Below are 12,795 nucleotides of genomic sequence, written 5' to 3' on the forward strand. Positions count from 1 at the left end.
CAAAAGCTTTCTCTGCATCTATTGAGATGATCATATGGTTTTTATCCTTCAATTTGTTAATATGATATATCACATTGATTTATTTGTGTATATTGAAGAATCCCTGCACTCCTGGGATAAACCCCACTTGATCATGGTGTATAGTCCTTTCAGTGTACTGACACACTGCTATATTTAAAACAGATAAACAACAAGGATCTACTGTGTAGCACAGGGAGTTCTGCTCAATACTCTGTAATAACCTAAATGGGAAAAGAATCTGAAAAAGAATAGATACATGTATATGTATAACTGAATCACTTTGCTGTACACTTGAAACTAACACAACATTGTTAATCAGCTATACCCCAATATAAAATAAAAATTAAAAAAACCACAATATATGTAACTGGCATAGCACCTGAATATAGTAATTGCTCTCAAAACAGTAACTGTCATCATCATCCTATCAATATTCTATCAGTTGGCAAATATTCTTTCGTTTCCTTACTCTTCCCTATCTTAAATATCCCAATCTAGTTAGATACCAAAAATCACCATCTACAATAAAACACTACACATAAATATACTAGATTTTTGGGTTCTTCCATCCTTTTCTTCTTGGGTCAACTTTACTTAATATTATTATTCACAATTACCTCTTGGAAGCATTTGCAGCTATAGTTTGCTGGAAAGATGGTGTCTAACCACATATTCTTTACAAGTAGATTCACTACTAGTGTGAAATTGAAAGTTTTGGTGACGTAGTGAATGATCATTGAATGAGTCAATTTCATGTCTCTTAACTGAACCCCAAGATTCTCAGGCCCTCATTCTACAAAAAGAGCAGGCTACCCCAGGTATAATTTTACCCTCTGTATCTCCTTGAGAGGTCTGTTGGAAGTAGATATAGCATGTAAATGTGGAAAGGCACTTTGGAGGCAATCTTTTGACCCATACTTATTGATCACTTGCTCTGTGTTCAGTACTGTGCTAAATGGCATAAAAAGGCATAAAAAGGAAAATCTTTAAGGTACAGTCCCTAACCTCAGTGAGCTCACAACCCAAGTAGGATATTAAAGGCTACTAAAATGCAAAATTTCCCCAAAGATTAATATCTTCAGCAGGGGACATTAATTGACTTGGCCTAGGGAAGAAAGGAGGGGGAGACCTAGTGGTGCTTTGCATGAATTATCTCATTTAATTCTTTTAACATCCTATGACACAAGCACTTCATTATCCCCATTTAACAGATGAAGAAGACCCAGAGAGGTTATATAGTCTCTCCTACTAAGACAAAACAAAACAGTGAGCTGAGTTTATGATTGTGCTGAAAGTCAGAGAGAAATGATCCTTCTAGTTTAGGGGGGGAAAAAAGGAGGACAAACCTTTCCACTTTGCCCATCTGTAAAATGGGTTAATAGCTACTAACAAGCAAGGAAAAAGGAGACAAAGTGAAATCCTCTATGGGAAATATATATTTTTTATGGTTAGAATACTATAAAAATGTTACAGTTCAATTCAGACCTCTAGGCTCTTTCCTCTTTTTGTGACAACTTCCCTAAATCGAGTTGGCTTCTAAAAGAGTGCTCTGAATGTACTAAAACATCATCTCACTTCACATAACAAAACACCATGCAGCCTACATGCAGATCATTTTTGCAATAATGTTATAGTGACAAAAATCGACAAGTTTCTTGTCAGAACATCTTGGTTATTAAAAATACATTAATAGCTCATTTTTCAAGATACTGTACTAATTCTGCTCATTTCCTATTGAAACTTATTGAATACTAAGAGCCTAATCAACCAGAAGTAGTGTTCAGTGGCCACAAAGAGTATGCTCCATTAAAGAAAAAAAAGAATTATGACCAAAAAGGTAATTATAATACATTGTATTTATCTGGCACTGCGCTCCTCTAATGGTTGAAGGGCTTTATAATTCACATAGGAAAGGGTTGAAGATGTAAGGTGTCCAAAAGTAAAATTAAAGACAGTGGCAGGCAATAAGGTTTAAGAGCTTTTCAGAACTCTTCAGAAAAGAAGGTCTGCTTAAAGTGCTTTTGCAATGGGTTTTCCTTTTTCTGTTTTCTTCCCTCCACTATCTTAGTATCTACATATCTAAATGATCAGAAACAACTACAAGCCACCTCGAAACCAGAAATTTCCACTCTACTACATATTAGCAGTGTGACTTTGGACATTCTCAACACTTTATTTAGTCCAAACGACTATCAGATTTTAGGTGTCATTCTCTGGGTATCAGTAAAATCATACTGAAATAATATGTCATACCTTGCAGGGGTTGTGCTAAGACTTAAGATTAATGTATGTGGAATATAGGCACACTGTAGATACTCAATAAATTATGGTATTACTGTTCTTACTCCAAATAGATGAGACTTTTTAAGGGTGGGGATTATATTTTATTCAACTTGGTATCTACAGCACTAGCACCATGCTTGGCATACAGTAGATATTTAGGATATGTTTGTCACACTACACTGGAGTCCCAGATCTGAAGCAACGTCTGATCTTAAAATCCCTCTAAGCATCATGTTCTCTCTGGGTGCCCAATAAATGTTTGCTTTTGACTATTCAATAACAACTTAATGATTATTGATTAAATATTGAGCTTCATTTTTACCCTCAAGGATCTTAAAATTGATTTGGAAAAGCTAGGTTTATACATATGAAATGATGGGAGAACACAGCCTGCGATGGATCTTCATTTCTCTTCTCTGCCCAAACTCCATTTCCTCTTTTTCCTCTTTTTCTGGTAACACATCTTGGTTTTCCTTGCTGGAATTGTTACTCCACACTCCATACTATTAGGAGCTGTTCAGCATTCTCCAGAAAATATATACTATTAAAGAATCTAACACTAGAGTCATTTTTGCCATGTGGAGCTACTCAGGTCATCATGTGACTCAGGCCAGACTAATTGGAGCATCACATTCCTGTGGCTACAGCAATTGACCCAGAGATGGGTAGAAAGTCATCAGAAGCTTGTCAAAAATGTACCCTCTGAACTGAATCTTACAGAAGTTACAGACTACTCTGATAAGCTCAAAGAATATATTATCAGCAGAATACCAGGAGACCACAGGCTGTAGGATGTTCAGAGACTTCAGCTGCTTGAGATACTTCAGCTTCCCATGGAAGATGCTCTTGGGTTGGTGATGATGGAACTGGGCCCATCAGGCACAAGGTCCTGACAGTCTCAGGAAATTCCCAGTGAGGCATCATACTGTAAAACTGTAGCTTCGCGGTTGCAAAAACTGACTTTAGCAACTCTTGTCAATTTCTTCGTTCTCCATGAACACCAGTATGCTGCATTGTGCACAAGTCATGTAATAATAACCAAGTGTCCCTATGCTGGTGCCACAGTTATCTAATGATGACAGTCATGGCCTGGGTCTAGGAGGAGGTGAGCACAGCAGACCAACAACAAGTATGTGCCCAATCAGACCCAATGATACTCCTGCATGGGAATTCTGTGGAACTGCTGGGAAAGAGGAAATCTGCTTCCTGCTGGTGTTATTGAGAGGACAAGATTCAACTTGGAGCTGCTGGCAGCTATCATGCCATCGTGAGGTGGAGATCTTGAGAAAGGAGCTCACCCAGAGGAAGAGGGAGTGCAGAAAATCAAGCTGAGTCCTGACGGTATCATTGAGCCTCAGGATCCAGTCATGCCTGAAGTAAGTTTACCCCTGGACTTTTCAGTTTTGCAGCAAACAAATTGTCTCTTTTTGTTTTTGCTTAAGACAGTTTAAATTGTAAACCGTCATTTGCAAGCTACCACACAAACAAATGCATGACTCAGATGACAAATGTGATTTCAGAGAACAAAGCAGAAATTATTCCTAGAATAACTAGGTTAACTTCTTGAAGCACATGGAATATAGACTGGTTCTTTGCAAACTAGAGAATATTTGCGTTAGTACAAAAGGGAGGATTTCTACATGCTGAAACAGATTTTTAAAAACAACATAAAAGAGGATAAACGAAGGAACGGAATGTGGAAACAGTCTGATGACAGAAAGAGCACCAGAGGGTCAAGGTTCTAGTCCTTACTCGGCTATCAACCAACCTGATGGCCTTAGAAAGACTGCTTTTCCTCTTCAGGACTCAGTCTCCCCTTATGTCAAGCACAGAATTGGACTTGTAGGTCTCTACGATTCTCTCTGACTCTACCTTCTAAGGGTCTATGAAATCATAAAAGGCTGTTCACAGTCCTGTATATTTAAACATCTCCACAGTCACTTACCCATTCTCGGAATATAGACTCTTCCTGGTCTTTTGTCTTTCCCTCCACCCCCCATTCCTTCATGTTCTGAATGAAATGGAAATAGACAAGCTACATTCGCTGAAAAGCCATGACTTTTAAGCTCTGAAAGCACTTGATTGTGCCCAGAGAAAGCTCCTCTCTAAGTGAGGGTGATGAAAGCAATGGGAAGGGGCCTCCTGGTTAATTGCACCTCTGTGGAGATTAAAGCGTGAGCAAGGAATTTGGAGGAACTTTGCTCTTTCTGAGTTGTCTTCCTCTGCCCTCTTCCTTTTCTGTGGAGAGAGGCTTTGGCATCAAGGTCTAAATTAACATCCAAGCTGTATTGTATGCAAAATAGATACTGAACTAGCTTATAACTGTGCAGCCTGTAGCATCTGCTAAAAATAGAGTCATGTATCCCCCAAAGAAACATTTTCATGTTCATAATCCAATGAAGATTGACACCAATTCTCACCAAGGCTTGCACTCTTGGTTGGAATGTGTTCTACCTTAAAACCATTGCAGGTAGCACAGGGAGATCAGTTCAGTGCTTTGTGACCACCTGGAGGGGTGGGATAGGGACGGTGGGAGGGAGACGCAAGAGGGAGGAGATATGGGGATATATTATGCGGATATATATATGTATAGCTGATGCACTTTGTTATAAAGCAGAAACTAACACACCATTGTAAAGCAATTATACTCCAATAAAGATGTTAAAAAAAAAAACCTTGCAGGAAGATATGTAAAAATGATGAGAACTCTTCAGGCTGGATTTGAAAGGGGGGCTTACAAAGGCATATACCTTTGAATTCTAAGTGCCCAAGTCATTATCTAACACTATTATGCAAATTTATTTGTTTACTTACTGTCTGCCACCACCTTGAAGGCAGTGACTTCATCTTGTTTACCACTGAATACCGGAGCCTGGCACAGACTAATTGATCAATAAATGTTTATTGAATGAGTGAATGATCAAATTTTAAGTAGTAAAGGATTTAGCTCTTTTAATTAACCAGAAACATAAACAGTTGTTATCAGAATTTGGTGAGAAAACCACAGACCTGATATAATTCTAGCTTAAAGCAAAGACACCTGACATTGTATGTTCCTTCACTGTAGATAAATGTGTAGTATTAATCTGGCTTTTGAAAAGAGGTCATGGTCCTGGGGTTCAGGGAACTCAGTCTGGGCATCTTCGATGTCTCTTAACCTCTTCATTTTGCATTTAATGTATAGAAAAAGATTTGTGTTCTCAGCAGATGCTCGAGACTCCCGTTTAAAGTAAACCTGGCATTATTGAGACAATGCTTGGTTGGCTACACCTGCTTGGCCAGGGAGTCCCTGCAGTCAACGAATGTTGGCCAACCTCCAGGCTTTCAAGAAAGGGCCAGAACCGCTGCACCCAAGACATTTTGGGGTCCTGGGGGAAGGAGAGAGAAGAGACAGTTGGCCAATGGAGTGGGATGAGGGCAAGGCTAAACTGTGAGCTGTGACTCCTCCCGTGACCTCTCATGTTGTTTTTAAACTCACTACACCCATGGATTCCTAGCTGCACTTTCCTTTTTTTCTTTTTTGGATGCATGGGACCTGAGTTTCTCATCTGAGAATGTTGGTATGGGATGGACAGAGACAGGACTTGCAGATCCAAAGTCAAAAATGCCCATGATAAGGGATGCCCTTGAGGATTTGGAGAAATTGAGATCTGCCACAGGCAGCGGATGGGGAGATGTCTGAGTTGAGGTTATTTAGATGTCTGAGAGATGGCGGCTTCAGTGCCACTGGGGTTGCATGCAGTTGAGGAAGCCAAGGCAACAAGACATTGGTAAAAACAAACAAACATAACACAACAAAAAAGATTCTGGTTCTAGAGCCAAATGCCCTGTAATTGAGTTAGAATCCCAGCTGTCATAACTGTTCCAATGGGCCCTACTCAAGTCAAAAGCCCTTTGAGCCTCCATTTCCTTGGCCACTACCTTAGAAGGTTGCAGGAGACAAAGCTTATCAGCTCTTAGCACAGAGCTCAACAAGGAGTTCATGTTATTTTGAGTTGAAGAGATCTGCCCAAAGCATCCAGACCAGAAACGAAAACAAGGACAAGAACCTGGCCCTCCTGTCACCTCGTTTGCTGCCCTTTTCCCAAACTCTGAGGCTCCATCCCTATTTTCAAGGTAACAGCACAGATGCAAGCGCCAGCTTTGTGTTTTTTAAAGGCCCAGCTGCTTACTTGATGGAAACATCCTGCCCAATGTGACTTTATGAAAGTGAGAACAACATGACTACTTTAACTAATAGCAGTGAATTATGACTTCCTGTGTATTTATTAGGACAACACTATAAATGGGAAATTGTTGTGGTGTCCTTGGGGAGAGGAAGAATTTAATTCCATGGGAATCCCATTGTCTTTTCCCATTTGGGCTCTCTTTGCTGGGGAGAAGTCACATTTATCATCTGAGGTCTAACATGACATTTATAGTCTTGTTGAAGTTGTTTGCAGTGTTGATGGGCTGCTGGCTAGAGAAGTCTGAGCTTGGAGCTTCACTGAGACAGTGAACCAAGGAGGAAGTCTGGCTGGATGTGGAGCCCAGCCATCTGTGTCCAAGAACCAACTTGATTTTCTGTGCAGACATAGGAAGATAATTTCCCATCTCAGCGCCTCAGTCAATGCAAGTGAAAGGTTTAAAGGTTTGGCTTAGACAAATTTTAAGGGTCTTTCCATCTGTAATATCACATTATTCTAATAATTGAAGCCAATTTCATTGCTGGTCGAAAGGGAAATCATTCCTTTGCTGACATTTGCTTTGTGTGCTCTTTGCGTTGGGTCTCCGTATGTCCACATGCTGGCTGCACAGTAGACAGATTTCTGTTTTCAAAGTGAATTTCCAGGCAGCTGAGCTCTCTGTTAATTTCAAATTGTCAGCTTTGTCTAGCTACCCAGTATCCTTCTCTTCACCCTGTGCTCTGCCCTTGGCATCTGCCTGGGCTTGTCCAAGGGGATTCAGAATTATGTGGAATTCATGTTGTCTTCTTTGAAGATGACAGACTTCTTAGGGCTGCAATGAGGAAAATGTGGAACTTGGTGTATGAGAAATTGTGGCGGTTTTAGATGATGTCATCTTTCTCCAGAGAAAACTTTATTTTCTTCTGGCCAGCAGTGAGAGGAAGAACAGATCCTGCCTATCCAATCAGGAATGGAGATGGGTCTCAACTGAGAGTTAGTAGGGGTTAGTCTACTTCCAGTTTGTCAATCTGTCTTTACTCTTGGTCTTAACTGGAGGACTCCTCATTCTAACGTCTATGAACTTCACCTTTGTCTCTCCACCTCTGTGTGAGTTAGTTTTTTAGCTTCTGACCAGCCGCCTTCTGCTTGGTTTCTTGACCTTTCTCTCCCACCCAGTTTAGGATGCAACAAATTCCTTAAGGTAAAAAGCAGAGCAGAATATCAGGCTCACTTCTCTTAGAGTCTCTGTCCCCTGGAATCTCGTGCCCTCAAGTCCTGGCTGCCATGGTTGTTCTCTGATGCCATCAAACAGACTTTTTCTTTTGTCTTTGAATTTAATCTAGCTTTTATAGTTATTTTAATTAAGATTAATGGGAGGGTTGGTCTAAATCAAGGCACTCCACCATAACTGGAAGCAGAAATTATATAATGATTTAATTTTAACTATAACCTTCAAGAGGCAATTGTCTGCATGCTCTGGTTTGGAAGAACATCAGAGTCACATTGAACCCACTTTGAATGCCAATGATGACTTTCACTTATTCATTCAAGAAATATTTATTGAGTGCCAACAATATTCCAGGTATTGCATATCAGGCACTAGGGAGACAATGGTGTACAAAACGCGAGGTCTCTATTCTTATAAAGTCTTCTTGGGAAGTATATACGTTAAATAATACTTAGATATAGATTATAGTAAGATCTTTGAAGAAAAAGAACATGATGCCTAGTCAGAGAAATAACAAGGTAGAAGTAATTTAGAGGGAGATGGTGCTCAGGGAAAGTCTTTGAGGAGTCATGCAGGTTGAAAGCTGAAGGCTACATTGCAGTTAGCAGGATAGAAAGTGTGGGTGCCGGGTGGGTGGGGAGCATTTCAAGCATAAGGACCAGCACATGCAAAGACCATGAGATGGTCAAGTCTGATGAACGAGAATAACTAAAAGTAAGTGCATCTGGATGAAACACAGAGATCAAGGATGAGATGAGGTAGGACTAGGATAAGGACTAGGATTGCTGGCCTAGGAAAAAGTCCAGGTTGTACCCCAGGAGGACTGGGGAGCCCCTGCAATATTTTTAAGTACGGGAGTGATGAGGTATGATTTATTTGATGAAGATTGCCCTGGCTATTTTGAGGAAAATGGATTTGAGCTGGGATAGGGCAAGAGTTAAGGAAACCTGATACAAAGTGGTTATGATGATCCAGCTGAAAGATGATGGTAGCCTGAAGGACAGAAATGGCAATGGAGATGGAAAGAGGTGATGAATCAGAAATATTAAGGAGGAAAAGCATCAGTAGGATTTGGTGATGGACCAGATTGGAGCGGAAGGGAAGGGAAGGAATCAATAATGACACCCACATTTCTGACTTGAACAACCAAGTGGTCATGTGTGGATCCACAGTCACTAATTTGCCACAGCCACTATAACAACGTATCACAAACCAGTGGCTTAAACAAGAGAACTTTATTACGTCACAGTTCTGGAGGCTAGAAGTCTGAGATCAAGGTGTTGGCAGAGTTGGTTCTTTCTGAGGGTTGTGAGAAAGAATCTGTTCCATGCCTCTCCCCCAGCTTCTGGTGGTTTGCTGGCAATCTTTGGCATTCCTAGGCTTGTAGATGCTTCACCCCACTCTCTGCCTTCATCTTTACGTGGTGCTTTCCCTCTGGGCATGACTCTATGTCCAAACTTCCCCTTTTTATAAGGATACCAGTCATATTGGATTAGGGCCCACTCTGATGACCTCATCTTACTTACCTGCTTATATTCCCAATGACGCTTTCCAAATAAGGTCACATTCTGGGGTACTGGGAGTTAGGGCTTCAACGTGTGTTTTGGGGGAAGATGCAATTTGACCCAAATAGTCACATAGCATCTCTGGACCTGTTTTTTCACCTGCAGACCGGGGACAAAAATACCTCACAGAGCTCTTATGAGGAATAAACAAGAAGATATGTTTAACATGCCAAGAATAGTATTTGAAACATAACGGAATTGAGGAATTGTTAGTCCCTTTCTGCTCCGTTGCCTAACCCAGATAGAATGGGGAACTTCAGATCAGAAGGGAGGAAAATCCATTAGGGAGGCCTCCTGGGGCACTTGGGGGTCTCAAAGTGCCAAATCATGCTCTGTTGGTGAATACCTCCAAAACAGGGCAGGCTTGATTCCCTGGGACTAGGCCAGCCAAGAGTTGGAGGAATGATTGAGACTCGACTGCTCTGGCCAGGGAAAGAGCACTGGCCTGGGAGTTGGATGCCTGAGTTCTAATGACTGTGTGAGTAACCTTGGGCAGGCATCTGCCTCCTCTGGGCCTGAGATTTCTATTCAAATTATCAGGCACTATTTATTTGTTGGCTGAACACATGTTGAATGAGTAAGTCACAGAGCACTTGCTGTGTGGCAGGCCCTGTGATAGATGGTTTATATCCATGCTCTAATTTAATGCTATCAAGAGCCCCATGAGATTTCATAGGTGGGGAGCCTTGGCCTTAGAGAGGTCCATCACTTGTCTAAGCTGACACTAGGTCTGTCCTCCCTTACCATCTGGGTTCTGAACTTCCCTGTTCCCAGGCTTTAATAGTTCAACATTCCATACATTCCCGCCAACATTCTCATGCTTCTTCCTCTGCCTCTGATGCCCCATGGATGAGGCTGGACCCTGGTACAGCTACAGGCACGTGACACCAGGGGGACCCGGAATGCGGCTGTTGCATAGTTTCCCAGCCTTGCCCAGGGAAGCCCATTAAACATGAAAGGAGCAATTACAAGCTGCAATCAAAGGCACATGAATCAGAGATTCCTTCCCTTTAAATATTTTGACTCACTTGCCACTTATTTGACTTCTAATCTACATTTTTGTCTCTGTCATTCTGAAACAGATTTCGAAAGGGATAGAAGTGGGCATGGAGATGGAAGTTTCTCTTTCTGAACAGTTAGCTAGGATTGTTTACTGCAGGCTGATTTTTACCCTTAGGTAATTTCGGGCTTCCTTCTTGTTGGCTCTAATAATATTAATTCTGATTTCTTCTGCCAATATTTGGGCTGTCCCTGTAACGATGAGGAATTGTGTGGTGATTCAGAGGCAGCAGCTGTGGCAGTGTCATTTGAATATTAGAACCTGAAATTTGCTCAGATGGGGTCCCTAGTATAGGATATGGCTTTGATGGGTATATGATCCTCATGGTGCTTTCTTTCATAATGGCTGGAGGAAAGGTACAAATGACAGTAAGAAAAGGACAACCACTTGGGTCTGACCTAGAGTACATCAAGAGCTCAGATCTGCAAAGGGAAGGTAAACCAATCGGGAACTTGCCTTTTGTGTGTGTGTGTGTGTGTGTGTATTTAAAATATATTTTAATAGAAACACTTTCTCACCATCTTTAAACAAAGATGATTTGCATTTTTTAATCTGAAATGCTCTGGCATTAGGACTTAATTGCTCCCTGGTCCACAGGGTTTAGATGCCATGCACTACTAATTCTCCAGTGTTCATGAGGCAGGCATTACGCATGTCCTCCTTTGCTGCGAGTCCTTGTGGCAACTTCAGGGACTTGATTCTTTTTTTGTTTGTCTGTTTGTTTCTAACAGCTTTATTGAGGTATAATAGACATACAACAAAATGCACACACTTGAAAAGCATATGGTGCTAAGTCTGACATACGTATACACCCATGAATCCATCACCTCAAGGGGGACTTGATTCTTTTCAAATGTTCAACCACTTTCTTTTTTGCCTTCACTGAAGGGATATTCTTGTGAACCTGAGGAATAGGTGCTTTTTCTAATCCAAGCATCTTTATTGTAACCTTTTTCCCAAATGGATGTCTTTTCCTAGTTCTTATTCTGGTAACAATATGCAGTTTATGAAGGTGCTTTGGATCCCCACCATATTTTTCATGGTCTGCAGGTGAAGGCTGAAAAACTTTATCTGGAATTCTTGACCTGGTAAATTTGTGATGAATCAAATCTGTACAGATGAGAGGCTCTATACCTTTTGTCACTGTTTGCAGTCTGCCTGCTGGCCGCTGACCTACCGAGTGCAAAATCCCTGCAGTGAATATGGTGATTATTCTCTTTATAGGCCACTGAGGGAAAGCCAAGCAAAAGAAGGACCTTGCCTTTGTAATACTAACAATAGTAACCACCTTTTGAGAGTTTGCTAAGGTAGGTACTGTCATCACCCCCATTTTGTATATATAAAAAAAAATGAGGCTCACTGAGGATACATAATCCCAACTCACTCCTTTGGAAAATGGCAGACTTGGGATCCAATCTCAAACTGTCTAAACTATAGCTCTTATACACTTGACCACTATACCTACAAACCCAGACTTGCAAAGTAAAGTCATCTAAGGTCCCAGGACTGCTGATGGGCATCTTGGGAAAACAGCCCTGCCCAAACCACAGCCATTCACAGGGCTTATGATAAACCATCACTGTACTTAATACACACTTAAATGCATTATTTCATTTAATTCTCACAATGTTCCTAATGAAGTAGGTACTATTATCATTCCCATTTTATAGGTGAAGAAACTTGGGTTCAGAAAAAAAGAAGTGACATCCTTGTGCCATGCCACTAGTAAATGGTACAGCTGTATTTTATTTTACTTTCATTATTCTCCTCTCAACATCAATGACTCAGAAACTTTTTACCAGCTGGAGATTTAAATTGGGGGCATTTTTATGAATCTAAAAGCAATGTTCTTTTATAAGAAAGCATTTGCCGTCTTCTCCTCTGTAGGAATATATTCTGAGTGAGTCTTTCTTTAGCATCTTAAACCCACATGGCCCTAATAATCATCCATTTCCTGGGCAGCTACAGAGCTTTTTGCTAACTCTAATTCTCTTCCCTTCAGGGCTCAGATCACATCATTCTGTCCTCAGATCCTGTGAGGACTGGCAAATCCAGGTGGCTCAAATGGAGCCCTTTCTAGTGTCCTCTGCTCACCTGAACCCCAGGCATTTCCCTCTTTTGAACAACCTTCCTCCACACCAAACTGCCATCTACCCCCTTCCACCTTCCCTCTCTGACTCTCACTTATGCCCTCCATCCCAAACATCCTAGTCTCCGTTCTTCCTCCTGTAAATAGTTTTTAATGGTGCACTGGAAAGAACCTCATGGTCCCTTAAAACCATAGTCAGATTATTGCATTCTTGCCTGGGGCGGGTCTCTTATTCCTTTCCAAAGGAGCTGAGAAATACAGAAAAGAAAAATGGCGAAACACGCTGTGTGATTATGGATAAAAGGAAAAGTCAGCACAATCATTTCCTGATATACATGGTAAAACCTCGACTAAATGAAAACAGCAGAGTGTGGAATTCTGGG

General features: G+C 41.1%; 1 pseudogene across 1 annotated transcript; it reads right to left on the bottom strand.

The window, feature by feature from the left end:
* Positions 1-10,891: 10,891 nt before the first annotated feature.
* Positions 10,892-11,644, bottom strand: LOC309958884 (large ribosomal subunit protein uL30m-like; annotated as a pseudogene). Its single transcript has 2 exons — positions 11,151-11,644; positions 10,892-11,023 (listed from the first exon to the last, which is right to left on the bottom strand). The product of its transcript is annotated as a large ribosomal subunit protein uL30m-like (transcript).
* Positions 11,645-12,795: the final 1,151 nt, after the last annotated feature.

Source organism: Leucopleurus acutus, assembly GCF_964270905.1.
Source record: "Leucopleurus acutus genome assembly, chromosome: 3".
NCBI classification, from domain to species: domain Eukaryota; kingdom Metazoa; phylum Chordata; class Mammalia; order Artiodactyla; family Delphinidae; genus Leucopleurus; species Leucopleurus acutus.